This window comes from Anastrepha obliqua, chromosome 2 (genome assembly GCF_027943255.1).
Source record: "Anastrepha obliqua isolate idAnaObli1 chromosome 2, idAnaObli1_1.0, whole genome shotgun sequence".
Lineage (NCBI taxonomy): Eukaryota > Metazoa > Arthropoda > Insecta > Diptera > Tephritidae > Anastrepha > Anastrepha obliqua.
Genome location: NC_072893.1, coordinates 55,740,251 through 55,764,000, shown reverse-complemented (window position 1 = coordinate 55,764,000; position 23,750 = coordinate 55,740,251). Strand labels below are relative to the sequence as shown.

The following is a 23,750-nucleotide window of genomic DNA, read 5'->3' as shown; positions in this document are numbered from 1 at the left end:
AAATCTTCCCGACCTCCGAAGAAATCTGAGTAGATCTTGTGGTGCCAAGGAGCCAAGGTGGTCGCTTCTTAACACATCAGTGCCAAAGCCCTCAAGCCTGATTCGAGCGAAGACGGGGCAGATGCACAGAAAGAGGTCCGTCGTCTCATCCTCCTCTTCACAAGCTGGGCAGAGTACACTGTCTGAGATGCCTACCTTTTCCATGTGCTTCGCCCACAGAAAGTGGACCGTCATCAGTCCAACCAGTCTCCTGCAGTCCTTTCTGCTTAATGACAGGAGGATTTGCAACAATCGGTCGGACATGACAGATAACATCAGTTTTGTCCATCTGCAGCCTCTCTCAGCCTGCCAAGCTCGTTTGTTGTTGGGTTGTAGTAACCAATTTGCTAACCTTGGTTTTTATGACTGCAGAAGGGATTGGCAGAACGGGCTCCGCCCGAAGAAGTTGGGCTCATAGCCCAACCTACCTAAGGAGTCAGAGGTCTCGTTACCCACATGTCCCGGGACCCATGTTAGCATCAGGCTATTAGCACTCGACTAGCCTTTACATATGATCGGCAAACTTTCACAGTTGATGGCTTTTTTTTATATAAAGATCCTCCTGCAACCCTTGCTGGTTCGCAGGCTGTGCAAAATGTATTCATGTGTTACTCTCAGAGAGCAGGAGTAAAAAGAGAATATCTATTTATTTACCTGCTGCTTTTCTGTTTCGAGCTTTCCTTGCATATTTTAAATAGTACGTAGGTCAAAAATGGCGAAAACACGCCTTCTGCCTATCAAATTGTTGAATTTGATATCGGGGTCTTAGTGCCATCCATTCTAAAAGATGCTTTTATATTGAAATCTGTACTCAGTCTCATTTCAGTAGTAAAAGTTTCATGGTGGAGGATGACTTTTTCTGCTATAGAATGAAGGATATTTGTATTGCATTCCCTAGCATTGAAACGTGCCAAGTGTAGTGCTGTCAGACGCCTCACTATTCCTGCTTTGTTGCCACCAACAGGTACCACTGCTATTAGGAAACCAAAAATTAGAACGCAAATGTCGATTCCAAAAGCAATTCGCCGTAGGTGTGCCTAAAGTGTCCCAATCGTCAAGGAGAGTGACCTCAAATGTGTTCAAAACATATGCGCAAGCATTCTTACAAACTTTTTAATTTACATGCACACATACATACATATATAAGTATACGCACAAGGAGAAGTAAAACGTTCGCACCTGGTCAACCGTTTGGGGAAATAGAAAATCGATTTTCCATTACGGATTCTTCACTCGACGAACTCAGTGGCTACGATTCCTTTCCTTCACACGATTCATAGTAAGACAATTTTAAGAAGTGGTCAATTCAGTATAAGTGTATGTCCATGTAGGTAGGTATGTACAAGTATATCGGTATGTAAATATATGAGCACACACATGCATACACTTAAATGCAAGCATACAGATGCGCACATACATATATACGTAGATGACTCAGGCGAAATCGCTAGAATCGTAAAATGTGAAATGATTTCTAACAATAAAAATATATTTTCCGCTTTGCAGTTGTTTTACTTTTTATTTTATCATCTTGCCAAAGTGTATTTACATTCCTCGCTACTTCAACTCGTAATAAGTTTATGGATTTTTGTCAAATGCAACAAAAGTATGAAAGTATAAAATTTGTCACAGCAGGTGAATCAAGTTCAATGCACAGCCTTGAAGTTTCCCACTACACACACACAAGTGTGCAGTACAAAAGCACATTTTAAGTAAAAATAAGTAAAACAAAATGCATATCTTATTTGATTGCATTTGACTGCAATCGTGTTGCATTAAAGTTCGCAATTTTCCTTGCCCTAGGGCAGGCATCAAAAATTAAATCAATATTGAGCGAACTGACTTAATTTCTCGACCTTCAACGATCTTGATTACGATACTTAGTCATTTAAAGCGCAATAAAAATAGTAACTGGCCAACTGTATTGCAATACACATGCATTAGGGTGGGTCAATTTGTTCTTCAAAAATATAATCGGTTTTTTTTCGGCCACTATAGTATTCTGCTAGGGATTCTGAACAAAAAAGTTCATGGAAAATGAATTTTGAGCATCATTATTTTTTATTTTATTTATTAAGGCTCAAAATAAAATAAAATTTTTTTAAAAGGAAATCTATGTATGTGGTTTCTAGGTACCAGAAGTTCGCTTTTTGATGTTTAATTTGTATCAAAACCGTCCGCTTTTGAAGACAAATATAAGAAAATATGGCATCCATAACAAATCTGATCTTAAAAGAGGGGTTAGGGGTAGCCAGAGGCCCGAAAAAATGATGATTTTCAATAATTTTTTTTTTGCAGTCAATTGCCTTATTTTTGCAAAAATAAAAACATATCATTAATACATGATGTTTCGACTTGACTTTAGTGAAATTTCAAAAAAAAAATTAATAATTGTAAAAGTTATCACTATTTGCGTGGAGCCCGTTCCGTCAGAAGTCTCTTGCGGTGATCATCACAAGTCCTTGGAGATTCATCTAAAATCAATCGGACAAGAGAAATAAGTTTTATTAATAGATAATCTTGTGCCTGATCGATGCTTTTTTTCAAAATTAACAATAATGCGGCCTCAGGAAATATTTTTCAGATTTTCGAGAAAAAAACCGACAATTAATATAGTTGTTTAAAAAATATCGAAATTTAAAAAAAAGAGCTTCGATCAGGAACAAGTTTTTTATGTTTTTCAAAAGCAGTATACATTTTATTGAAATTTACCAAGTTAACCTAAGTTACAGTGAAATCCAGTTCAAAAAACATAGTTTTGAGAAAAACGCATTTTGCTATCGAGCTCCGGAGCGTCCGAGCGCCCTTTGTTAATTGTTGAATAACTTGAAAAGTATATGTCGGATTCACTTCATATTTTTACACAATATTTCTAAGATATTATACTTTAGGAAAATGCAAAGAAATAAATACAATTTTTGAAAAATCTGACTACTCCTAACCCCATAAAGCATACCCAACAAAGTACAAAATACCTTAAAATTTAAAAAAATTATAAATAAATAGTAAAGTCCTTCAGGATGTCGGTACAAGCCTTTTGGATGGCCTCTACGGACGCAAAACGTTTTCCGTTCATGATCAAAAGCAATTTTTCGAATAGGTAGAAGTCACAGGGAGCCATATCAGGCAAATACGGTGAGTGATGGTTAAAATGCGATTTGTAGTCAAAAAATCAGTCACAAGAGTGGATCGATAAGATGGTGCATTATCATGCAATAAGCGCCCGTTTCCTCCTTCGCGGTATTTAGGGCGATTTCGACGAATAGGATGCAACAAACGCTTCAAAATGCCAAGATAGAAACTTGTATTGACGGTTTGACTCATGGGCACGAATTCTGTGTGGACAATTCCCTTGGAATCGTAAAAACAAATGAGCATCAACTTGATTTTTGACTTGTCCAAACTCCATTTTTTGGTTGGTACCTCGTCTGGGGCCTTCCATTTGGCACTTTGACGCTTATTATCAGGTTCATGTTGGAAACACCACGTTTTATCACCAGTTACAATGTTTTAAAGGAAGTTCTTGTCTTTTCTCGCCTCTTTAATGAGTTCTTTCGAATGTTGAATTCTTAGCAATTTTTGCTCCTCAATTAACTTGTGCGTAATGAAATGTGCACAGACCTTTCGTAAGCCCAAATGATCAGTTAAAATGCGATAAATCGATATTTTGGAGATATTCAACTCCGACTCCATGAATTTCAACGACGATTTTATTTCAGTTTTGATAAATTTACGAACAATTTCAATGGAGTTTTCGGTGATTACTGATTTTGGGCGGCCCGTATGTTCATTTTTCATTGTCATTTATGTCCTCACAACCATCTCTGAGAGGTGTAAACCACTCATGAACTCTGGCGCAAGATAGGCAATCATTGCCATAAACTTTTTTCATCAATTCAAATGTTTCGGTAAACGTTTACCGATTTTAAAACAAAATTTGATGTTAGCTCTTTTCTCGCAACTAATTTTTGTACCAATGACACAAACATACTGGCACTTTAGAGGCAATAACTTTGCTTCCGTTGAACCGAATGTCACCAAGCTTTCATTGGAAGTCAGCTTGGGATGTAAATTCCAACTCATTAAAAATATGGCGCCATCAAAAACATTTTTATGACGCCATCCTTGTTTATGTTGCACTTCACCTTGTAGACGGCTACCAAAAAATCATATCTGTATCAAATATGTTGTGAATGACTGTATGTGCACACAAATTGTTTGTTAAAAACATGCACAGAAAAAAGCATCATAACAGAGACACAAAAGTCGCGACACGTCATACCAAGCAGAGTCTTAGCTTGGGGTTACTTACCTCGTCCTCTTACTGCTTTTTAGTTGATGACGCCAATTTTATCCACTCTAAAAAAGTATTTGCCTCACACATGCACCTATTTGCATACATTGATACCTGTGTCTGTATATATAGCGCATAAGTATGCTGCATTGTAGTACCACTGCCGGTAAATGCGATGTTTCATTGATGAGCAACCATTCAATGGACGGATTCGCTTTCTGTATGGTAGGCCAAATGGAAATTTTGAATAGAAGAATAATTAAGCGTCTTCTTTTTAGTTAGGTACATATTTACATTCATGCCTATGTATGTATGTAGGCAAGCGTGTTTTTGCCGTATGAATCTACGAATGTGTGCGCATTAATTAGCTCATAGCATTTCAGGGCTTTAGAGCTTAAATATTTGGCATCCAAGAAATTTGGTGCTTCTTAAAACTCGGAGCGTATGTATGTATGCACAAAAGTCAAATCGCCTGCGAATAGGCGTTTTTCTAAGTCATTGTTCTTTGGGTTGTGTTACTTTTCCAGCAGAAAACAAAATAATGTCGCTGTATCTGTATGCGCGTATATGTTTGCACATACATACGTTTTCCTTTAATCCACTTTTTAGAAGAGCGACGCCATAAGTTTTCGATAAAATCTAGTTTGTCCTTGAGTCGCTCATTTTGACCCTGTGGCATGCAAGACGTGCTAGACGGACTGAATTAATTGTAAACGTCAATTCCCTTTGGTAAGTTATTCTCTAGACCACTTTGGTGTAAGCAAAAATACTAGATTTGTTTTTACACTGGAAAAAAGTGAAAATGTTTACGACAAAAAAAACCAAACCAATTCAAGCGTGTTATGACTGGCAAGTCATCTTAACTAGCATCTTTTTTGTGAATTCAGCCGCGTGACATTGGAGTCGGCCCATAAAATAAGCCAATTTGGTTATCCACGCAACGCATTTATTTTCATCTGTATAAGTATGTTTAAGTTTTTTTGCTTTTTACCATGTCCTTCTTGATTATTGATTGCGTCTCCTTCGCTTCTTAAATGGTCTTTCACGAATATATATAATTTTTTTAGGATATAGTACACATGAATTTCGTCCCTACCGTCAAAACTATTACTTCTGAACTACTTAACTACCAGTTGTTTTGCAGCCACGTTTGTCCGTCCTTTATATTTTTTCAAGGCCAGAAATTTTGATTTTGAACGTGGCGATACCCTATGCAATGTCAATTATTAGCCAATACCCCAAATCATGCCAACACCTTGTCCAAGAGCATTTCAGAAACTGTAAAATGTTTTGCTGAAGCTGTAAAATGTGCCTCAGAAAGCGACGAATGTAATTTTTTTTTTATAATTTTTAAATCAATCTCTTTATTGCGATCTGTTTTTTTTTAACATAAGGCAATACTTTTACTTAAACCTAAATATTTAATTCATTTAAGAAAAAAAAAAACAATGTCAATGAGTAAATTAGGTAAATTTTACGTTGAAAATCGTAAAATGAATGGGAATAGTTTATTGTGTTGCAGAAGCTATAAAAACTACTTCAGAAAGCATCAAATGTATTTCAGCTGGCTGTAAAATGTGTATCAGAAAGTGTCAAATGTATTGCAGAACAGTCAATTATGTTTCAAAAACTATAAAATGCACTCCATAAAGCATCAAATGTACTTCAACATAGTCAATTGTAATTCCGAAACTGTAAAATATATTTCGAAATAGTCAATTTATCTTCTTTGGGAATAATTATTATGTACCCCAAGTTGTAAAATATACTTCAGAAAGCGTCAAATGTACTTCAGTAAAGTCAATTGTGCTTCAGAAAGCGTTAAATGTACATACTTCAGAAAGCATCAAATGTACTCAATTGTGATTCAGAAACTGTAACATGTACTTCAGAAACTCTAAAATGTATTTCGAAATAGTCAATTTTTCTTTAAAAACCATAAAATGTATTTGGAAATGGTTTATTGTATTTTAGAAGCTGTAAAATGTATTATATTTCAAAATAGTCAATTCTACTTTAAGACAAATATTGACACGCCAGCTGCATTGGGTCCGAGTGTTGTCGAACAAAGGCTGTCGTACATGGTGCGGCTTATTAACGAAGCAAAAGCGAGGATTCTGAGAGGACCATTCAATATTCTACCTCTTATCATGCAGATGTACAATACAATTTTTGTTAGATATGTCAGTTAGTACATAATTTAAATCTGCCTAAATTAATTAATTGTTTCATTCTTAAATAGACATTATAAAAAGATTTCTTCGGTGTACTTATAATTTGAAAAATATATTAAAAAATAAATATATTTAAAATCACTATTTCATCTTTTTAAGTACATTTTACATTTACTGAAATACATTTGACGCTTTCTGAAGTACAATTGACCATTCGGAAATACATTTCTCAGTTTTTAAAGTACAAATCACTATTCTATAACACATTTCTCAGTTTTTGAAGTACAATTGACTATTCTGAAATAAATTTTACAGCTTTTGAACTAAAACTGACTATTCTGAAGTCAATTTTACTCTTCATGAAGTAAACTTGAATATTCCGAAATATATTTTACGGTTTCTGAAGTATAATTGACTATTTCGAAATCTATTTTACGGTTTCTGAAATACATTTGATTATTCTTAAGTACATTTTATAGTTTCCGAAGTAGAATAAACTATTTTGAAGTACATTTTGCAGTTTACAATTTCCAATTATCTAATCTGCAAAACACTTGACGGTTTCTGAAATACATTTGACACTTTCTGAAGTATGTACTCTTGGGTAAGGTGTAATTCATGAATCAGTGGCATATCAGTTAATAAACATCTATGCCCAACATGGACTTCGTCCACTAGTTTAAAACTCATTGCTTGCATTCCCAACTTTTAAAGCATTCCCATAAAAGAATATTTATTTTACATGCGCTTATAATTTTTCATTTTGCAATTCGTACACTTGTAGTCACTTTCGAACTAGTCTGACTTCTTCAAACAAAAACCAGTTCATGAACAAGAATATTTGCTGAGTAGTTTAGCTTTTCATTACAGGGCTTTTATACTACAGCATAGATAGTCCGTGACACCACAGGGTATGTGTTATCACAATAAGAAAAAATAGAAGTGGTTACAAAAGAAAATTCAATGCAAAAACACTTCAACTACTATGAGACTATGAGAAGCACGCCTGAAATCGATAATATTATAAATATACAAACATTAGCACAACCACAACCGGTCCGCTTTGCTATGCCGCCAAAGCAAAGTAATTTTATGTATCAAGTGAATAATTTTTTCTTAAGTTTTGTGATACTCTACATACATACATATGTGCTATACTATATGTATGTATGTCTATTGTATTTGCTCCGGAAACTCAATATGTTTATGGAGATATGCTTCTGTCTGAAGACATCTATGCCTCTGGATTAATGGATAATTTTTTTATGATGCCTATGGCATATAAATAAGAATTTTGCAAACCCTTTTAAGGTTCGTTTTTCTCAACTTATTTATCTCTCCAGTACATCCATATGTTTTGAGTATTAACGAAATCGGTACGTACAAGTAAATACGATTTTGAGGGCATTCGACACCTGCGCCACCAGATGCAAACAAATTTATGAACATTCGCTGGCATGCTGAGAGCCACTTACCAAAATTGTATGGCAATCGTATTAATAGTGGCGCCAAATTAATCATCCCATTTTGTTTAGGAATAGCTTTTTTATGAAAGAAATAAAATATATTTTGACTGATGGAAACCTTTATTTTGACCTTTGCACGCTCCATTGCTAATCTGTTTATAAGCCGCAGCTGTCTAATTCAGAAGCGTGCAATAGATTGACGTACGACGCAATTTGCAAAAATTATAAATCTTCCAATAGGGTGATTACCACATTGTATATGCTTGAAGGTGTGATTAAAGTCGTTCATTCTTACGAACGTTTAATAATATGCAGTGAACCAAAGATAAACTGGGGCACTTTTATGTTCTGGCTTCAATCTTTTATAACTTGAGAAAGGTTGAATCTATTCGCAAAGGGCAAAAAAAGCCAATATAAGGGTTTCAATTCAGGCTTTTATTATTAAAAACGAAAAATATGTTGTATAATATTTAAATTATTTGAAAGAAAGAGCAAAAAAATAACTTAAATTTACAACTCAACAGGAAGTGGGACAATAATGAAAATAGGGAAATAAAGGAAAAATTTATGAAATAATAATTTTTGCAGTATCCCTTTGCACTAATTATTGCTCCTAGACGTTGTTGCATGGAGTGTACCAGAGTTTTGGTGAGATCTCTTGTAATATTTTCCCACATCTCTTCAATGGCTGATTTCAGGCAATTTTTGAAGTGAAACTTCTTAGGCGTCGATGGAAAACGAGAATCGAGAGTAAAATTTCAAGGCCATGCAACATTTTGGGCATTTTCGTTCCGCGGGAGAGAAAAAAGAAATAACGTAGAGGAAAAGGAGAGAGAAAGCTATACCTTAATATATCTTAGGTACACTTTAAGCTATTTTTCCTTGTGGTTGCTAATTTCTTGTGAGAAATAACACTGCCTACATTTTGGCGGTTGTTTGTTGATGCAAACTTGTAGGAAATATATTTTTTGGTGCCTACTCTTTGGCGTTATATTTCCTTGGTGCCTACTGTTTGGGGCGTTTTTTGGTCCCATTTTTTTTTTTTTGCGCTTATTTCCGTTTCCTGGTTAGGGCTTGTGCGTACTATAAAGTGCTATCCATTCCGGCGTCGAATTTATTGGTATTGCCTTGCGGTAATTTATGCCGTTGCTGCGATCCTGGAATCGCTGCGTTTTTGCGGGTGATAAACGCTCGGAGTAGTGTGTGTTGTTGCCACGGTTTGTGTCCGAAATTACCTAAACCGGTCGACCCTTCTCCGTTTTTTGTAAATTTTGTCTATTTGTATTCTGTGCAAATGTTGTGAATTTATTTAGATATATATTCTTTCTCTCTCTCTCCCATTCTCTCTCGGGTCTCTCCCTCTTTCTTTGTCTGCCTTGAAAGTTTCACTTCTATTATGTGTACTACGCTACACGCACTTTTTTATCACTAATCTACCGTTTGCGCAATTCTCTTTCCGTGTCGGTTCGCGAGTACTCAGTGGAATTGAGATCTGGACTCTGAGGAGGTTAGGGCAATACTTTTGATTACATTGTAAAGTAGTCATTCCCTTACAATCAGCGCCGAAAGCTTTGGCTCGATTTACATTGCTGGTAACTGTAATATTTCGACAGTTTTGGAAAGATTTCTAGATAAATCACTTTGTCGTAGAGCCTTTAATAGAGCTAGATGAGCCCACTCCATTAGCCGTCATTGGTCCACAAATCATTACATGCCCGTCACCATGTTTCACAGTACCAAACACATTAGACGGACTGAGCGCTTTATCTTGCTTTCTCCAGACAAAGCGCGGCCATCCAACCTAAATATTGGGTTGGGGAATTAGTTCGTAGCGTTTTTACAGAAGACTTTTATGTAAACAAAATACAATAATTATATCAATAAGTTAATAAATTATACAATATAATATCAATTGTTTACCACTTTCTATCCACTTCTCGATCAATTTGCTGATGCCGTTCCGCCAAAAATCGCGCAGTCTGGTGTCAAAAAAGTTATTGAGCTCTTTGTTACCGAAGGTAACGCCCTTCATATGGTTTGACAGGGAGCGTGAAACATGGTGAAAGGTCCGGAAAATACGGCAGATGCTGAAAGACCTGCTATCCGAGCTCTTGGAGTGCGACTTTGACGACTTGTGCAACATAGGGCCTAGCGTTGACGTGAAGGAGTATGGTTTGACCATGTCGATCAGGTCTTTTCAGTCGAATAACCTCGTTCACGCGGTGCAGCTGGGCAATGTAGAGCTCCTTGTTGATCGTGGCATTCTCGTCAAACATTTTCCAGTGCACCATGCCCTTTCAGTCCCACCAAACACATATCTTGATTTTCTTTGGATCAAGATTCGGCTTGACTTTCGGTTTTTGCATATCTCCTGGAGCCTGCCACTCCTTTCTTTGCTTCATATTATGTATAGGCAACATTTCTCATCTCCCGCGACGATTCGGTACAGAAAGCGCTCTTTATGACCGCGTGTTGCTCGATGGCAAGCGAGATGCTGAGAAGCAAATTGAAGGCGACTTTCTTTGTTTTATTCGGTAAGCTCGCGAGGCACCCAATTTCCCAATTTTTCGGTAAATCTCATTTAATGAAATTGATTGAGCATCGTTTTATGACCACAGTTCATTTCTTCTGCCGATTCTCGACTGGTTTGGCGACCGTTCTCCTTCAAAGTTGATTTGAGACATTCGTCATCGAACTCAGAAGACCTTCCACTGCGGGACGTATCATCTACATACATCATTTTTGATGTTTGCAAACCATTTCCATGCTATAGACTCGCCTATGACACCTTCTCCATACACGTCGCAAAAGTCCGGGCTGCTTCAGCAGCTTTTTGGCCTCGATGCAAAGAAGAGCAGATGTCGAAAATGTTAATTTTTGCATCCTGCGTATTCCATTTCTAAGCTTCAAAACGAATAAAAAATGAAATTATAATAAATACAAATAACACATTTATAAAGCCACAAGTTTCCACTGAAATTTGAAACCTTTTAATATGCCATCTTTTCGTTATATGTAGAAAATAGGCAACCCCGTCCAGGGGAAAAAATCATCAAAAATCAACGAGAATTTTGAGCCACTTTTCACTTGCTCCTTATCACACTAAAATATAATGGGCTATAAAACTGCGTACCACATTTTTTTTAATTCTTATTAAGGAAATTATTATTACATATTTTGAAGAAAAGTGTACTACAAAGTTTTAAACTTAAGTTTTAATGATATTCATAGTAGAATGGTTTATAAAAAACTAATGAAAATGAAAAAAAGAAAGGTAATCAAACTGCTCAAAATATCGCGTATTTGTGATCTTGACCATGAGTGTACTAATTTACGAGTATATGACCAAAACTTTCTGCTTTGTTGCTAACGTTTAGGCTTCTAATGATTATCAGCCTGATTATTAGTTGATATATATGTGTATATATGTATGTATATGTATCTAAGTGCTTAATTGGCAAAGTCACAAAGTCAACAAATGCGGCTTTTGTATCCAATTGTAAGTGCACGCCTACGTACATATCTGTATTTGCCTTAGCAATAACCATAAACTAATGATCGTAAGAAGTGCTCAATAAAGCGAGCGCTTAACAATGTGTTGATCGTGCGCGAATCAGCCGATACTCGTAATTCTCGAATCTACTTTGCTAACTACTTTGTTTTTAATAATTTTGTTTTTTAATTTCTTAAATTGTCGCTTGCTATTATTTTCTAATTAGCAACTGCTAGCAACTAACATGGGCACTAGGGCGAATCCATTTCTATCTGAGCAGTATCCACTGTTTTTGGCATCTAAAGGCGACCTGATACCCACAGTTTCACTTGGAAGGAAATTTGTTGTCAGATTGCGTGAATGAAGCAATCCAGAATGCATGCAGGGAGGTTTGACGGATATTTTCTTTTCCGATGGGTCCAAGAATGAAATAGGGTCTGGAGCCGGATGGTATTTAAACGATAGTAATAAGTATCACAATGCTATGGGAAAAATGGCAACTGTTTTCCAAACAGAAGTTTTTGCCATCCTGAAAGTAGCCGAATGGATAATCGAGAGGAGATGGAGCGGAAAACAGATTGGAGTTTTCAGTGACAGTCAGACTGCACTGAAGGCCCTGGAGAACGCGAAACAAACCTCAAAGATTGTTCAAGAATGTAAGAAGAAGCTTAATTCTGTCGCAAGACAAAATAGGCTTGTACTTATGTGGGTTCCAGGACACCGAAATGGAATTAACGATGAAAAGGTTAACTGTGGATCAGCGGTGCCCCCATAGAGGCCAGAGCCAATAATCGGAATCAGTTCTGCAGGAATCATAAATTGGATCAGCGATTATGTAGGCAATCTACATAAAGAGCGATGGTCCGATCTACAACGCTGCAGAACTGCAACAAGTCCGAACAGAAAACTGTCAAATTTTCTACTAAAACTTAGAAGGAAAGGCTGGAGGATATTTACAGATTTGCCAAAGAATTTGGAAAATTCTCACAGGACTAACTATCTCTATCTGTCTCTATTCTTTCCAATCTCTTTCTCTGATACTTTTCTCCTTCCCTCCTTGACTATCCACCCCCTTTCCAAAGCTTCAAATACAATGGGCTTTTTAGCCTGAGTGTTTTAGGAGCCACCAAATCTCCTGGTCCACCTTGGCTCGACATTTTCAAATTTCAATTTCAGGGTGACCAGACGTGCATAATTACATGCCTATGTATCTGACAGACAGGTTGGTTTGGCTATGAAGGAAAATATTAAAGAGTATCGCAATGGTCAGTTTTACCTATTACTCTTGATTCTTCAGTTGGAACATACATTGGGCACAATTTTATCGTGCAACATATAAAACTAAGCTTAATGGGCTCTATCAACTCAAAGCGGCAACCGTGGAGTGGGAAAAGGAAAAATTCACAAGGGGCTAAATCCGGTGAATACGGTGGTAGTTCGATGATATTTGTCGAGTTTTTGGTCAAAAAAGTGTGCAAGATCCATGAGTTTTCTTTCCACAAATTGGGCCGTTTGCTACACACATTTTCTCTCAAGTGTCGCATAACCTCCAAATAATATTCTTTATTTACCGTAGAACCATTTGGAACGAATTGCGAGTGCAGAACACCATGATAATAAAAAAACGAGTAGCATGACTTTCACTTTTGACCGACTGTGACGTGGTTTTTTGGGTTTCAGCTCATGTGGATAGCGCGATTCATCCACCTGTTGACTGTTGTCTGACTTGCATGTCAAGCTCATATACTCACGTCTCATCACCTGTTATGATACTCTTGCTCAAGCATGTCTTCAGCCACGTTCTTCCGATGAATTTTTTGAAATAAATTAAACTCTCTTGGAATAAATTCAACTCATTGAAAAAAATTGACTGGCACGAGCCAATCGATATGCCTAGGTCCTCAGCATTTTCTCAACGGTGATTCGACGATTGGCCAATACCATTTTCTTCACTTCATCAATTTCTTCGTCTGTTGTTGAAGTGCTCCGGCGTCCGGCACGCTTTTCATCGTTCACATCTTCTCGGCCTTCTGAGAACATTTTGTCCCACTGATAAACGTTGATTTGGTCCAAAGTAGCTTTTCCGTAGGACGCAGTCAACATTCGGAATGCATCCTCGCACTTAATTTCGTTTTTCACACAAAATTTGATACAGGTTCTTTGATCCATCTTCTTGAATAGGTAAAAATCGAAGACGAGCCGAAACACGTGCAAGCAAAGCAGCTTTCAACAATTAACTGAACATTAAAAATGGCCGAACTCGTGGGCATGAGTGAGAGACATGAGTACCAACATATCGCCATAAAAAAATCGAAATTCGAATATACGTAACCTGCGAAAATTCAAAATTCGCGATACTATTTGAACACACCTCGTATATAGAAGGTGGCGCGAAATGAATCATCCAATTTTGTTTTTTTGATGAATTTGTATAATAAAATTTAAATCTTCCGATAGAGTGACTAATTTTGCGCCACCTTGTATACAGGGAATACCATCAGAATCAGAATTTGTGATGTCAAAAAGAGCGACATGCAGTTGACGGTGTACAAAACTGGTAGTCCTTAGACCGACACCATCACTCACTCATTCAGTGACATGCTAGGTGGCACTGGAGTTAAACTATTCAGAAATTTTTTTTCTAAACAAAAACATTGTTACAAAAAAAAAAAGAATTCTGAATACGTATATCTTCACTTTAGCGTTGCCGAGCGGTCTAGTTGGTGGCCTATGTCGGAGACCAAATGCCTAAGGGGTTATACACTTGTAAGGCTGAAAAATCACGTTTTTTTGTGAATTTTTACAAAGAACGATATTATTAAACAAATACAATTTTTAATTATTCAAGTAATGGCTACTTTAAAGTTAATTATGGCAGGTAAAGCTAGTGAAAATATTGAAGTGCACGGCTCCTGGAGATGATCTCCCAAGCGTCCACCAAAAAACAGCGTTCGGCGGTGGACAAAATATCTCCGGATTAGATTATCTGAAATCGAAAAACCATTTAGATTCTTTTTGTAGGCAGATAAAGCTAGGTATTAATCGAAAGAATATTCAAAATTTTAATTTTTGATAAAATGGCGGCTATAGGAAAAAAAATCGAATTTTCTACAAAAATTTTCGCGAAAAATTGCCTAAAAAAATAATGAAAATCATCAGAATTCTTATTCCTTCGAAAAATAGAATATATCTGAGAAGGTTGTGTTGAAATTTCAAGACGATCGGTTCAGCCCTTTTTGAGAAATCGTCTCCACCGACTTCCAAAACACGGTTTTGAGAAAAACGCGTTTAAAGTTTGAAAAGCACTTTACATAGGGAAAAATTCTCTGAAACGCCTTTTCAAATTAGCATGTAACTTTGAAAATATTCACCGGCACGATATTAAATTTTCTGCGTGCATTCTTAAATATGTGTACATTAAGAAAATAAAATAAAAACAAAATCGATTTTTTTTAATTCTAACTGTATATAACCCTCCAATGCATAAACATGAAAGCATTTAGTAACAACGAAAATCGCAATAATTTTAATTGTATATAAATAGATTAGGGTGCCCGGATGGAAAAACCACTATCACAATGTACCTTCTAAAATGGAATTGTGTCCACCAGAAACACCGGGTTTGAATATCGCCAAAATTTTTAGCTGATCATTCACTTCACACATAAGGAGGGTAAAACGCATTTTTACTTATCTTCAGATCACCTACTATGTGTTTCTAGAATGGTTGTGGTAGCATCCAATTTCAATGTCACACTTCGTCATTAAGACTCACTAAACATCAATGAGCGATACCATAATTTCATGCTTAAGGAGAATTCGCTGAAGAAGAGTTCTTCAAACGCGTTTAAAAGGGGTGTATTACTTTGAATGGAGCCTATTTTGAAGGCGACAAAATAAATTTTGATGATTAAAGAATTATTTTGAGATTTATTGAACAATTCCTGGTACTTTTTTGACAGAATGTATGAAGTGCACATAATAACTTCAGAGAGTCCGTCAATATATGAATTCCGTTCACGTTGTTTGCCTCTTATGAAATGTCACAGTATAGAGGTTTGTTTTTTATCAAACAAGTGATAAGTAAATATTGATAACCAAATAGGCACTTAGGTACAGATTTCAACCGATTGTGTTGCTAGCCAAACGCCACTGGCCAAGCACGCCATATTAAATATTAATTTAAATACATAGGTACACATTTATATAAGTGCATATAAATCATCAGGTAATTAGGGTTTTCTTGATCGACGTCAAACGAAAGTCATTAGCGCACTCGTAGTAATGCCCGCGCTTTTGGTAATTGCATTGCCCTAATAACAAGTCATGCGCGCCACAGCGATGTAACCAACGTTCGGCGAATTTCATGGTGACAAATTTTTCCATTATTTCGACAGGCATTTGCAAATTACTGTGGCAATACAACAACAAAATGGATATGTTTTCCATCATATTGTACAAGTGCCATGCTGGCAGGCCATTTGCACTTCATTGTGAATTCCCCTTTATGAATTCGTTAAGGTATCAAGTTTTCGGCACAAACGGATTTTTAATCTCGTTGAGGAGATTTTTTATGAAAAAGTTGCGTTTGATCGGGAAATTAAAATTTCCGGCACAGTTTCGAACAATGTAAAATTTGTATGAGATGCTGTAGGTAAAAAAGGAGTATAAAATATATGAAGGAAGTAAGAAGTAATTGAACAGATTGAATAGATAGATAGGAAGATCGTACTTGTCTAAAAAACCTTTCTTTACGTGTAAAAAGATTGCAGCAGATATTCAAAATATTATATCAAGTAGAACCGTTCGTAAAAGGCTAGAAAACGTAAAATTTCCTGGCAGAAATGTGCGTAAATTTGCGCTGATGAAAAATGCAAACTTAATGAACCCTTTCCCACTCAAAATGGCGGTAACTAGAAAGTCAACGGACATGAAAAAGCATCCTTTGGGGACTGCATTTGAAAATTATGCTCACCAGAGCATTTGAAAATCGCCAGACAAATATTTTTATGTAAAATTTTCCTATGGGATAAGCGACCTTAGTCCCGATTTACACATAGAGACAACTTGAACAGAGACATTGGAAATTCTCTTTCGATTTTTCATTCGCGGTGACACATGAAAAATGGTTTTCAATTCGTTGCTTTTACCGCTAACTTCGTTAAGTTTTCACAATCGAGAAATTGGAATACAGCTCTCGACAAAACGAAGCAATAGCTCAACATTTTTACCAGTTTTGGCCATTTCTTCTGAAGTGAAACTTCTTAGGCGTCGATGGACGAGCAAGAATGGAGAGACCATGCAATATTTTGGGCATTTTCGTTCCGCGAGAGAGAAAAAAGATATAACGTAGAGGAAAAGAAGAGAGAGAGAGAGCTATACCTTTTATATATCTTAGATACTCTTTAGGCTATTCACATCTCCCTTTTGTGCGGTCCTTCGTCTTTTCTCCCACTCCTACGCTAAGGCTCTAGTCTAAGTCGTACGACGTTACTCGTATTGTAGGAGCAAAAGAGAACCACGTATACATTATATACAAGGCGTTAGAATATAACAGAGAGAGAAAGAGAGGGACGCGTAAACGTACAGCACTAACGCCATATTACTATAGTAGAGCGGAAGCAAGCAACATATTGTTAGAATAGGATAGATAGTATTGCGCATGCGCGTGCCTTGTCTATGCACATTATAATGTTAGACGGTATATGTGCGCACGGCTCTAACGCCACGCTAATACATCGGAGCGAGAGAGAGCAACGTATAGTGTGAGCACGCCAGCAGACGCTATAGTATATAAGCAGTTGATATACCACGTGTATTATTTTTGTAAATTTTGACTATTTGTATTCTCTGGAAATGTTGTGAATTTATTTAGATATATATGCTTTCTCTCTCTCTCTCTCTCTCATTCTCTCTCGGGTCGCTCCCTCTTTGTTTGTCTGCCTTGAAAGTTTCACTTCGGTTATGTGTACACTTTTTGCTTTTTTTTTTAATTTTCATTATTTCTTTTTTTAAGTATAATCTATACTATATAAATATTGTCGAAGAAAGGCCGTATAAATTCAAATTGAAGTCTTAATAACAAATTAAAAAATTCCCTAAACTCCTTCACAACAACATTTTTAACAGTTCGCTAAAATTTGTTTTGTTTTGTTTTTCTTCACATTTTTTTTATAGATTATAGATCATTGTCAAAGACCGTATAAATCCAAATTTTAGTATCTATTCAAAAATTAAGAAAATTTCCCAAACTCCCTCACCTCAACATTTTTGGCCAGTTGTGACTATTTTTCCTTTTTTATGTGAGTTTCCATAATTTTTTTGTTTATCAAAAACCACGTAAATCCAATTTTTCCAAATATTTCCAAGCCTTTCAACACAATTTCATGACTTTTAAATCGAATTTCTAGAAAGATTTTTGGTACCCAGTTTTACAGATTTTTTAATTTTGGTCCTATAAAATATAAATTTGAAATTGTACATAAGTAAGAAAAATTCCATTGATTTTTGTAAAAAAAATTTAGCTGACGGTGGATTGCACACCAAATTACAAATTATTTATTTTTATTTTAAAAAGCTTACATGATAATAAATTATTTGGTAAACTGAAGCAAACGCAGCGCTAGCAGCGGAGGCTTTCAACCGGCTGTACAAAACAATTGTGCATCGACCTACTCTCAGAACTAAATCAAAATTCTTCCTTGAAATAGGCGGTTATATTTATGATTGTGTTTGTAAGCGGCCAATACGTCGAAAGTTTCATTCATATTTAAATCGGAAAGCAAAGTGAACTAATCATGTCTTCATGGCACTACTCGGAAACTAGTTAATTTCCCATAATAATTGTAAATTGCATTCAGATCTTAGAAATTTGCCACGGAGAGGTCATTTGAATGTGAATTTTGTAATATTCTTATATTTCATACCTTGGCGCAAAACACCCACCAGCTGATGCACATAACTACACATATCATGCATACAAATGTGCAAGTGCACTTGGAGACCACACAAGTGAAAATTTAAAACTACAAATGCAATGCATTCGCTTGCGGTTTTCAATTGTTATGCACTCGTTTTGTATGTTACGTTGTTATTGTAGTACTCAATTATCATAGTGATCAGTGCGCTACCACTAAATGAAATCTAATTATTTGTGTGGGGTAGTAACAAATCACATGGCACATTGCAGTCATTACTTGATGATGAATTTTGACTTGATGAATTGGTTTGTGTTTGTGCCCTATATGACTCAGGTGCGAAGAAGAAAAGGCAGGCGGATGTTGCATTGCGTTTCATTGCATTTCATTGAGAGAAAGTGCAACTGTTTTTATATATTTTGTTTCTTTCATTTTTATAAAACGGCCAGAAGACCGAAAAGGAGACAAGTATTAACTACAAAATAAATCACCCTATCGGAGAATTTTTAATTTTGGCAAATGACGTAGTGCGTTAGTCAAATTTGACACTTCTGAACTAGACAGACAGACATGCAATGGAGCGCGTAAAGGTCAAAATAAAGAGTTCAATCACTCAAAATATTTTTTCTTTTTATTTACAATAGTAAAAGAAAATTTTACTCGCAAATTTATTACTCGCAAGCTTTAAAAAATTAATAATAATGAATATTTGGAAAAACAGAAATTCATTCAGTTTTAGTTGAACTTTGAACTAAAATAAATATAAAATTTAAATATCACTTTGTTTATAAGCAAAATAAATCGAAAATAATTACATATAAATGAAAGTCATTTTTATCCAAGAAACTAATTTTTGATGAAATAAGTACAAAAAATAGTTTTCTTAGTTTTAGGAGCTGCATCTTAGTACAAAAACAAAATAATTAATTTAGTAAATCACTGCATTTTGGGGTTAGGGGTAGTCAGAGGCCCGAAAAAATGATAATTTTCAATAATTTTTGTTTTTGCAGTCAATTGCTTTATTTCACAAAAGTAAAAACATAGCATTAATACATCATATTTCGAGTTGACTTTAGCAAAATTAAAAAAAAAAAAAAAATTAATAATTGTAAAAGTTAGCGCTGTTTGTGTGGAGCTCGTTTCTCCAGAAGTCCCTTGCGGTGATCATCACAAGTCCTGGAGACTCATCTAAAATCAAAAGGACAAGAGAAAATAGTTTTACTAATAGAGAATCTTGCGCCTGATCGAAGCTTTTTTTCAAATTTCAGATTTATTTTTAAGATTTTCGATAAAAACCGGCCATTAATTGTTTAAAAAAGTCGAAATTAAAAAAAAAAAATCCTCCGAGGCACGAGTTTTTTATATTTTTCAAAAGCAGTATAAATTTTATTGAAATCTACGAAGCGGTTTTTAAGTTACAGTGATCACCAGTTCAAAAAACATAGTTTTGAGAGAAACGCATTTAAAGTTTTGCTATCGAGGTCCGGAGTGCCCAGCGCCGTTTGTTAATTATTGAATAACTCGAAAATTATTTGTCAGATTCACTTGAAAGTTTCACACAATATTTTTAAGATATTATACTTTAAGAAAATGCATATTTCTAACACCTTAAATTTTTCTTAAAGACACTTCAAACTTTAACGAAATATGGATTTGCAACATTTGATTATTCCTTAGGGTAAAAAACAGCAAAATTATTTTTTATTAAAATTATTTAAATTAGATTTTATTAAAAAAAAAATTAAAAAAAGGGCATGTAGCATAGTACACATAACAGAAGTGAAACTTTCAAGGCAGACAAAGAAAGAGGGAGAGACCCGAGAGAGAGAGAAAGAATATATATCTAAATAAATTCACAACATTTGCAAAGAATACAAATAGACAAAATTTACAAAAAACGGAGAAGGGTCGACCGGTGTAGGTAAACGCCGGACACAAACTGTGGCAACAACGCGCACTACTCCGAGCGTTTATCACCCGCACAAACGCAGCGATTCCAGGACCGCAGCAACGGCACAAATTACCTCAAGGCAATACGAATAAATCCGACGCCGGAATGGATAGCACTTTATAGTGCGCACAAGCACTAGCCACGAGACGGAAATAAGCGTCAGAAAGTAGGCACAAAAAAAACGCCAAAAAAATTGGGACCAAAAAATGCCCCAAACAGTAGGAACCAAGAAAATATAACGCCGAAAAGTAGGCACCAAAAATATATTTCCTACAAGTTTGCACCCACGAACAAGCGCCAAAAACCAGGCAGTGTCATTGCTCTCTAGAAATTAGCAACCACAAGGAAAAACTCAGGAAAACAGCTTAAAGTGTATCTAAGATATATATAAGGTATAGCTCTCTCTCTCCTTTTCCTCTACGTTATATCTTTTTTCTCTCTCGCGTAACGAAAATGCCCAAAACGTTGATGGCCTTGAAATTTTACTCTCCCTTCTCGCTCGTCCATCGACGCCTAAGCATTTTCTCTTCAAAAATTTAATAAAATTTAGCTATTTCTAAAAAATGTGTTACTAAACCTTAATTCAGTCGTTAACACTAGTTTTTTCTAGAATCAGTAGATTTGGAGATAAAAATGCCTGAAAAAAGGACGACACAAAATTTTGATTAGCAAAAACTTCTTGATTAGAAAAAAATTTAAATTTTGCTAAACCGTTTGACACAATGCAAATACACCCCAAATGCTACGAAATTATCAAGTAGCAAAAAAATCTGAAATTCAAAGGTTCACGGGCGTATGGAAAGCCCCATATACAAGGTGGCGCAAAATTAATCATCTATTTTTGTTTTTGCACAACATTTTTACTAAATAAAAAAAAACTATCTTAAGTGATGGAAATCTTTATTTTGACCTTTACGTGCGCCATTCTTTGCCTGTTTGTATACGGCAGCTGTCGAGTTCACAAGTCTCAAATATGATCGACGGCATTTGGAAAAATTATAAATCTTCCGATGAGGGTGATTAATTTTACGCCACTTTGTATTATATGCATGCACTTGTGCTTGTATGAATATACAGGCATGCTTGTGTATGCATATGAAAAATTTATTTTCGGCGTCATCAAATATTTGTATTTACTTCTCTTTCATCGTTCCTAACATTCCTTATAGACACAACCTACGAATACTTATCATTTGACGGTAAAGAAATTAACAACCCTTCGTTTGTTGCGTTATAAATTAATTTTGCTTTATTGGCACACATATCTTATTAGCTCTTTTATAACCGACCGCAGTTCAAAAATATACAATGCACTTGCCCAGCAGCTTATCAATGAACTACGCACTTACATACAAACATATATATACACATGAACATGTATGTATACACATGTGCACATACATGCGTCGACCATAATTTTCCTAACGGGAAAAACCGAACTACTACCTGGCTCATAAACAGGAAAGCATACTTGTTCGAAAGCGACTAGTTTTGTACCAGTTGCAAAATGCCCAATTAGAGGCGAGTTGGGTGCAAAACAAATATTATATTTTTCCATTACTATAAATAGGAATGATTCACTAATTAAAGATGCACTTAAGGGAATTTGACGAATATAAATTCCATGGAATCGTTCATCAGTTTGTACGCTTCATCCTGTACTACGAGTGCTTTATTCGCTGCTGCATAGGTGACTTGGAAGCGGAGTAGCTCGTTAACTTCTGCGGTAGTGATACATAAGCTGACAATTGATATTTCGTAGGTCAACGCCGTCTTAAAAATACCAGCTGTTAGCATTCGAAAAAGATAAAAGACGAACTACTACTTGGCGTAAAAAGCAAACTGGTAGTAAAGTATGTAGTTGAGACACAATAGGTTTGACTCTAAGGTGAAACAGGGTAATTGATTTTTAATTGAATTTTAAACTGTTAGATTTAATTCTCGTTTGAAAGTCATTAATTTTCATAGACTAAGTTTGTATAGCGGCCGTCGTGGCCGAATGGGTTGGTGAATGATTACCATTCGGAAGTGCGTAGGTTCGAATATCGGTTCATGAAATACCAAAATGATAGAAACAGTTTTTTCTATAATAATAGCGGTCGCCTCTTGGTCGGCAATGGTGCATTTCTGTCATGTAAAAGCTCTTCATAAAAACTATTTGTCATTCGGAGTCGACTTAAAACTGTAGATCCTTCCATTCGTAGAACAACATCAAGATGCAAGCCGCGAATAGAAGGAGGAGCTCGGCCAAACACCTAAGAGAAGTGTACGCGCCAATTATTTATTTTTTTCAAAAAGTTTGAAGCTTTAGAAATATGTTGCTTTGGCGGTAGAATGAACTACATTTTTTAAAATCAAAATTAGCGAAAAAAATTGTCATGAATAACATGCAGATTTCAATTACAGTGCCTAAGTAAAGGGTTTTCCAATAACAGGTGTTATTTTGAATAGCCCGCTATTTCGGTAGATGTCACTTTTGAAACTTGTCATTTTTTTATATTTGACAAGTAGAAACTACGCCATTAATAAAAATGGAACTATACACGTTGAAACAACGCATTGAAATTATTAAAATTCAGTATAAGGCTCGTAAGCCGGCCGATCATCAACAACGTCGTGTCTTTGCTGATTGAGTCGTTGAAATTCATGAAAATGATCCGGAACTCCATCGAAAAATCATCTTGAGTGATGAGGCCCATTTCCACCTCGGTGGCTTCGTCAACAAGCGAAATTGTCGGATCTCGGGCTTAGAAAATCCAAGAATTATTGTTGAAAAGCCTCTCTATTCTCAACGTGTGACTGTTTGGTCAGTGGACCTTACTTTTTTTAAAATGAAGCTGTAGCTACAGTTACGGTGAATGGATTGCGCTATCGAGAGATGATTAACGATTTTTTATGGCCGTAATTGGATGGTATTGATCTGGACAACGTTTATTTTCAACAAGACGGCGCTACGTGCCACACAAGCAATGAACCCATTCTTCGAATAGCAAAATAACACCTCTTATTGTAAAACCCTTTTTATTAGTAGCTTAAGGGGTCCCGGTGGTGTTGAACTCGAAAATTTAGGGTATTTTCAGGCATTTTTTTTTACAATGAAAAAGAAAATGAAAAACGATATTTAAATCTTTTAGGCTTTTTATTTAACTCCTTTTACATAAAAAAAAAAATAAAATTTTAATTTTAATAATTTTAAAAATGGAGCTGAAGTTGAGCCTCCCGAAAAATTGGCCCTCGATGGTGTTGTTCGCACCAGGCCGAAAAAGTCGTTTCGAGATAAATGAGTTTAAAATTTGAAGCACAGGACCGCGCAGACTCTTGGACCGCGCTCTAATTGGTTAATGGGTTGTAGAAGCTACAATATTGGGAATTTACGCATGAAAATTTCACAGTAATACTTTCGAAATATCGTAAAA

At 35.8% G+C, this 23,750-nt stretch overlaps 1 protein-coding gene across 4 annotated transcripts in view; it reads left to right on the top strand.

The window, feature by feature from the left end:
- The window catches only part of LOC129237461 (alanine aminotransferase 2), a 66,337-nt gene that overhangs the window by 34,357 nt on the left and 8,230 nt on the right, over positions 1-23,750 (top strand). The window lies entirely within an intron of this gene.